At 33.4% G+C, this 8,083-nt stretch overlaps 1 long non-coding RNA gene across 1 annotated transcript; it reads left to right on the top strand.

Moving 5' to 3' along the window:
- Positions 1-582: 582 nt before the first annotated feature.
- Positions 583-1,470, top strand: LOC127855825 (uncharacterized). The gene is made up of 2 exons (XR_008037765.1): positions 583-971; positions 1,299-1,470. It is a non-coding gene; the product is annotated as an uncharacterized LOC127855825 (long non-coding RNA).
- The last annotated feature ends 6,613 nt before the right edge of the window (positions 1,471-8,083 follow it).

The raw sequence follows: 8,083 nt of genomic DNA, 5'->3' as shown, positions 1-8,083 counted from the left end.
AATAATAAAGTCGATATTAAGTTTATTTTCAGTTCGGATTTTAGTCCATGTGAGATGGAATATAAACAAAAACCGATTTATTTACCGAGAAAATCGATGGGTGTATTTACATTTAAGTCTGAAGCAGCTAAGTTTTATTGATTATTTTGTTTCATCTTTTACTTCATATTGTGATTTTAATGTGTATTTTAAAGTTATATGTTACATTTTTGAGACTCTAACTTCCTGGAGATAGTACTTCCTGCATATTTATTGAAATCTTGGTATGTTTAAATGTCAGTGTTATCATTTTTTGTTTTCTCATGTAATGAACATTTAATTTTAAAAGGTATCCTACTTTTTACGATTACTTAATTCTTTCGTTTTGGTGTGACTGGTTTTATATTGAAGTCGGTTTAATGTAGCTGTTGAATAAAAAAATAATAATAAAATCGCCATATGCATATATATATATATATATATATATATATATATATATATATATATATATATATATATATATATATATATATATATATATATATATATATATATATATATATATTACTTATGATATATCAACATTCTTGTTAAGTGTTTTATGGATTTCATGGCGTGAGTGATTTGTTTGTTTCATGGCGTGAGTGATTTGTTTGTTTCTTGTTGATGTCCGGGGTGTGTACGGGATGCTTTTGATGTTTGTTTGTTATGTTAATGTGCGCAATGAAATTGATAACGTTTTATTTACATGTTTTGCTAAAGATCACTTAATATTTACAGTATAATAATAGCTGCTTATTTGTAGATTTCTCTAAAATAAGAGGTTTCGGGAAGTGATGAAGGCACCTAGACACCGGTCTTGAGACATGGGTCCTCATACGTCCCCCTGCCATTAAAAGAAAAAGAAATACAAGAAGAATGAGCAGTAGGGTTGCGTATCCCGCTCGCGGTTTTACCTGAATCGTTTATTACTACCGATTATTGTATTGGGTGTAAGTGAAGTCATGTACACTTCTCTTGATTGGTGGTGGTGGATGAATCTTGCAGATAATAGCAGCTTCTTTAAGCAAATTAATGTATCACATTTGTAAATGTATAATATTTAAGCAACTTAACGTGATTGATGGGCATTGGGGGCGTTTTGTGTGCACTTTGGGCATCGGCGGGGATCAGTTTATTCAACCAGTAATTCTTGATTTTAGGTATATACTTGCCGTCGAATTGTTATGAATAAATTTGCACTTGTTTACATGCCACACATGTGCATGTTAAGTATTTATGATAACATGCCCTACATCATTTACATAGTATCGTTTCAGTTCTTTAGACATCTGAACAAAGATGTTACACCGTTTACAGTCGTCTCGAGACTCATCAACTGAGCGGTGGCTTTAATGTCGATTTCCGTTGCACATGGAACACATACGGGCGTCAGAAGAATTGTTTTTTGCATTTATATGTCGAAAGTCCTGTCAAATACAAGCACTCACTCCCATTTGTCTTTTGGTTATTATTTGTATGATAATGATGTTGAAAGGATGATGATGATATGGTTGATAATGTTGATGAGTATTTAATAGTATTTTGAGAATAGAGAATAATAAATTTACTCATAACTATGAGTAAACACATTTTCGCTCAGCCGATAAACTGTGCGAATTCTCGCCCAACGAACACAACAGAGAAAAAATGGTTCAATAAGGAATGTTATGGTTAAAGAAATAATTTTAAAAGGCTACGCAATATTTACTGCAGGGATAAAACGATAGAAAATATACAAACTTTAGTACTTGAGAGGTCAAAATAAAATAAAACAAAAAGACAAGAAAACCTCGCGCTACATTTAAGAATCAAAGTACTGACAGTACTGGTGTGACGATGCTTTTGAAGAGGATGGATATAAAAGCATCAATTTAAGTTTATCCACATCACCACAATTGTCTTTGTGGGAACGAAAATTTTGGGTACGGAAACAAATTTGGGTACGAACATTATGGGTAAGAACAAATTATGCCAAACAAAATTGGGTACGAAAAAAAATGTGGGTACGAAAAAAAATAGAGTTCAATAAAAATTTGGGTACGAAAAAAAATTGGTTACGAAAAAAAAAATTGGAATGAAAAATTTTGGGTACGAAAACAAATTTGGGGTAAGGGGAAGTAGTACCCGTGGGGAACTTGACCCATTCAGCGAAACTGAAAGGCGGGTTACATTCCCAGCGTCACAGCTTTTGAAGTGCCACCTGGCAGTTTCGTGTCTGGTTCCTGTCCCGAACCTCTCGATTAATTTGAAAGATTTCCTTCTGGAAATCAATTAGAAATTGTACAACAAAAAAAAAGAGTTGATTGGGCTTATTCGCTTACAACCGACCGTCTTTATAAGCACTTACGGGAAATCCTCGGTGAGCTGTTACCATCCGAAAACAATACCAGAATATAAATACCACCGACATGTTTGATAAGTTGTTGGACGTAGAAATATCTGAGTCAGAAATTCGTTTTGCAGTAAACACGCATAACAACAATAAGAGACATGGTAGACAAGGGCGGATCCAGGATTTGTGGTTTGGGGGGGGGGGGGGGTGGGGAAGCGGGATATTGAAAGATTTGCTCAGGGTCCAGGGGGGGGGGCTTTGTAAGCTCCACGATTTTAGTGATTTTGAAGGCTTTGACAACCAATTATCTAGCATGTCACGCCTTATGTACTTTCATCAAAGTATCTTCTTATTTGGGAAATTTTGTGTACGAAAAAGAAGAAAAATGAGTTTAAATAGGCGATTTAGATCTAGTAGTTCAGTGTGAAACATCAAATGAATTTACTTAACTTTGGCGATTTTAGGAAGGTGGGGGGCGTACGCCGCGTCCGCCACCCCCTTGGAGCCGCCTATGGGTATAGATGAACTTACAGCAGAAATGTTTAAATATAGTATTATCTCGAATCAATACACACTAAATTTTTTAGATCACTTCTTGGAGTTAAAAATCTACAAACTCATTCGCACTGTACCAAAGATCTATAAATGTGTATTTACAGATCTTTGACTGTACGGAGAACTCGGTAGGATCCCTTTGAATGTATGTCGCCAAATTAATGCGCTAAAATATTGTTATAAACTGATCAATTGACATAATAACCACATTGTAAAAATATGTGTTACATGCTTAAGAGAGACAGGCTAAGAAACAGAATTCATGACAAAAACCAAATATATAAGGGAATGTCTCGTAACTAACGGTTTTGGTGAAATAATGAATACAGTTTTTTGTGCCCTTCTTTTTCATGCGTATTGTGCTTTTAGTGCTTTTTGCGCTCTTTAAACTTGTGTGTGCTTTTGTATTGCATGTCAACATTAACCTGCTGATTTCTATTGTCTAAATAATCTGTACTGCTTGTTGTTTGTGCTGAAATGCATATATGTATGGTGTTTTTTGTGTACCCGTCTATGTATGCATTAATGTTTTTATGTTTAGAGCTAGTTGCATGACGCCAGTCAAATGAACGTTATTCATTATTCATTACTAAGTTATTTGTTGTAATCTGTTTACCTAAATTCTAGTGCTATCCGAAGCTTGCCTTGCTTGTCAGTGTATGTGCTTGATGCCAATCCATGAACATTCTTTACTATTATTTTGTTTGTCATGTAATCTGCTTTTACCTTAAATCTATAACTACCTTTTGTGTGCTGTGATTGTCAGTTTTTATATGTGCTTATGTGTACTTGCTGTGCTTGTCAGTTTTATATGTGCTTATGTGTACTTGCTGCGCTTGTCAGTTTTATATGTGCTTATGTGTACTTGCTGCGCTTGTCAGTTTTATATGTGCTTATGTGTACTTGATGCGCTTGTCAGTTTTATATGTGCTTATGTGTACTTGCAACCTTTTATTTGTGAGGAAGCTGCTGACCATTTCACTTCGAATCTGATTCGATCTAGCTGATACTTCGCTTTTACCCATTTTCTTAGCTCATTTTGTGTTTCGTTTCTTCTTAGTTTTTTTAAGCTCGCACATTTTTATGGCAGTTTTTTTTTAGATCTTCTTGTAGATTAAGATCAGCGGCTTCCTGCACAACAACATTTCTTTAAATAATATGAAAACTAGTAGAAGGTAATACTATGATTTCTTTAACTTTTCAGCATACAAATCATATCTATTAACTTAATTGTGCTATATTTTATTTCTATATTGTAGCTGTTTTATACTTGTTACATTTAAACACATGTTTATATAGTCGGTTCAAAAGCCTTAATGGCTTATGTTGTCTATTTATGTCTTGCCGACTCAAAATAAATCTTATCTTATCTTTATACAGACAATTTAGATTACCGGTAACCACTCTTGAAATTGTTCAAACGAGAACTATAGATAGTTATTGTAAATGTCTCTTTTGTTAACTATGAATATTTGTTAGTTCGTAGTTGACACCAGGGCCAAGGGACCTGTCTTCTGCGAACCTTTTTTTTATACTTGTAACATGGTATAGTGTAACCTCAGCTCGGTCTCTTCGAAGCGCTTTAAGAGATCTCTTGATCAAATGTTTATTAAATTTCTACTCCTATAAATATGAGGTCGATTTACATCGCCCTCATATCGTTTAACGTTATTTTGCAATAGCATCGTTCCGACATGAATTCATGTCGGAAGCTTTAACGGCATCAAATTCATATTACAGCACAGAATAATCATGCAATACATTATTAAACATAAAATATAAACATTATTTTACTAATTGCACTAGAAAAATGTTTATACAAACTTACAAGTAATGATAGTCCAGACCTTAAAACACTACCACTGTTCAAATTCCATATTGTTGCCATATAGCACTGTGTAAATTGAAAGTTGCATAATGTTACCTCATTGGTCGGTTATAAATACATTGTTTCTTTATATATAGTATTAGATTTAGACGAAAATAATAATTTACGTGGAATGTCATATAAGTTTTCCATGAAGACTTTGATCTTGCCGTGTGTGTTTATGGACGTTATTAATTATGTTATACTTATTTTTGTATTTCATTAAGAATTAGAACGTGAAGCCCTTTTTGTTCACTGTTTTTAGCAAACGATTCGCGGCTTAATAAGACACGGAAAATAGTTAAAGCGACACTTTCATTTAAAGGTTTCATGTGAACAATATTAAATGAAACCTTTTTTGGTATTAATATATTTTATTGACATGTTAAATTCGATACTTGAAAAGGTGTTTAGTCTTTAAAAAGATGTCGCTGATATTGTTAATTTCAATAACTGTTAATATGCTTAATGTTGTATAAGAAATTGAATAGTTTCACTGAGTTGTATTCCCGCCTAAAATCCGATATCGTAAAACGCGCAACGGTTAAGAATAAGGTTTGAATAAGTTTAGGTATTCAGATCCGAATATCAGCAGCTGTGCCAGCTGGGAAGCCCCGTTTTGGCTTTAACAACCGCAAGCGAAACAACATACTTTTTTAAGTCTTGCACTTAAGACTCCATGATCACAAGTATAGGTCCCTGCTGTAGCGTATGACACCATAGTGTTAATTAGTATTGGTCGGCACAGTATCTGATCATAACGAGATAATTGGTTTGTGCTGAACACAGGGGCAATAAAACCACAGATCTATCAATAAACAAGATTATTGAGATATCTTTTATTGAACACCGCGATAAAAATGCTCAAACCACGGACTCTAGATTACACGGATAAGAAACATGGCAACATTCTCAGAATCATCACTGCTATATGTGTAATCACCTAACAATTCGTCTAAAAATAATTTATATATTTGAGTTGAAGACGATGTACTGTTGTATAAGTCTGAATAAACTATCTGTCTGCCTGTCTAAAGCTAAGCCGTCATCGTCCCAGTGAAAAAAATCTGATTTTGAATAGTTGGACATGATGCCCTGATGTCAAAATACGAAATGACCCGCGTAACACCGACCGTGATTTTCAAGAATCTTTAATAAATTTGTAATTTAAGGTAAATAACATTTCATATAATTATACATAATTCCCTCGTTGATAATTAACAGCAAACGATGAATGTTTTTGACACCCATTTTATTTCAAGTATGCATGCAAAGCCGAATAAAATCGAGAGGGTCCGCTATATACGCTGTTTCATCATAAATTTAACACCCTTTCTGTGTTATAAACAAGAGCTGAAATCGTTTATTTATTAAGATTTATTTATAATAAGCTTTATTGATATGTTTCGCGAACAAAATACTACAATATATTCCATAAAAAATATAATAATCATGGCAAAGAAAATTCAATGGCCGGTTTCTAAACAAAAGCATAATCGCCAAGAACGTAGCATCAGTTCAGTGCGTTTGGAACGCGCGCTACTTTCTTCCGCCTTCATTCCTTAATTACTTTCGTTTTTAAACAATTTTTTTTCTATCGTATACAGAATTCTATTCTCCTAAGCAAGATGTAATTTTTAAAACTGAACTCCAAATATAAACGCTACAAATTGGTATTAAGTACGAACATGTCAACCGTAAATCTAGATTCTAAAACTCCAAAACGGTATATATTTGCAAAAGTTAAAGTTATAACTCGCCGGGCTGTCGAAATCAGAAGAACGCCACAAATTGGTATTAAGTACGAACATGTCAACCGTAAATCTAGATTCTAAAACTCCAAAACGGTATGATATTTGCAAAAGTTAAAGTTATAACTCGCCGGACTGTCGAAATCAGAAGAAAAACATAATATATATTTATATATCTGTTTACTACGTAACGTAAGCTTTCTAAAGATATATAATTTGTCAAAATCGGCCGAGAAATGAAACTATAATTCAACAAAAGACGTGAGTGGGTACATCAAAATGTATAACCTCGGCGCTTCGCTGTACGCTTATTGTACAAGATCGATAGCCACATCACGGTAAAACGCGCGGTGGTAAAACATAACATGTGTATTTCTTGTGTTTATCTCGCTATAAATCCATTAATAACAACGGGAATATACTAAAACGTATATTTTTTGAAAGAGGAATTAATAAGCAACAAGATAACGTATAAAACAATAAAATCGGATGAATAGTTTTTGCATATGATTGAATTTACTACATTAAGGGTCAAATACTCGATTCATTTCCTATCAATATACACGCCGTGATACAACTGGTAGTTTTAACACACACATATAGGTTTCATTGAATTAAAAAGTACAGAAAGCTAAAAAGTGATGTGGTTTGTTTTACAACAACAATTGGTTATGTGTAACCTATTCAAAAAATAATTTCGTTCAAGATAATTCAATGTAATTCTATAAACGACAAACACACTTCGTATGTTGTGTATGTTTATTTTTAAAATGTACATAAGTGGTTTAAAAGCACAAATTTTACACATTTAAGAGGTAATTGCTCACATTTATGTCTAATTAATGATAATTTTATGCATTAGCAAGATTTAACGTAAAAAAGTTTAAGTTGAACTCAATTTGCTACAGGAAAACGACGGTAGCCGTTTAGACGTAAGCGGGGTAGCTTACGTCTAATTATTTGGACGCGGGGTAGCTTACGTCTAATTATTTGGACTAATTAAATTTCTAACGAAAATGTGTTTATTAACGCAAATTTCAACGTTTTATAACGACCTTGGTTGGAAGAATTAGGTATTTATATGTACTATTATGTATAAAGTATTAAACGAATACTGAATAGTATAGTGTCAACGTATATAAAGTGAAATTTCTAGCAATGTAAAATCTTTCGGCACCCACAGGCAGCAGTATCGTCTAACTTCTAAGTACCTGTTATCGAACAGCACCTATTATCGGACGTTTTGTTTTGGTTCTGTATGCACGTGCGCATTAGTTAAAAGACAGTAAAAGCAACGAGATTACACTACTTACCGATCTCATGCTCGGCTAATAACTTTAGTATTCAATTAAATTCGACTTTCTCGCTACATGTCTGTTTGCTGTCATATTTTGTCGATCGAATACTCGGTTCTAAAACGCCATATCATTGGCCAACACAATGAGAACAACCAACCAGATGACGTGTTATAAAATTAAAATGGTGTACATGTGTAGATGAAACACAGAGTGACATATAGCGATAAAGTGAAATTTAATTGAATATTAAAGTTATTAG

This window comes from Dreissena polymorpha, chromosome 13 (assembly GCF_020536995.1).
Source record: "Dreissena polymorpha isolate Duluth1 chromosome 13, UMN_Dpol_1.0, whole genome shotgun sequence".
Taxonomy (NCBI): Eukaryota; Metazoa; Mollusca; class Bivalvia; order Myida; family Dreissenidae; genus Dreissena; species Dreissena polymorpha.
This window is presented reverse-complemented; position numbering and strand designations above follow the sequence as displayed.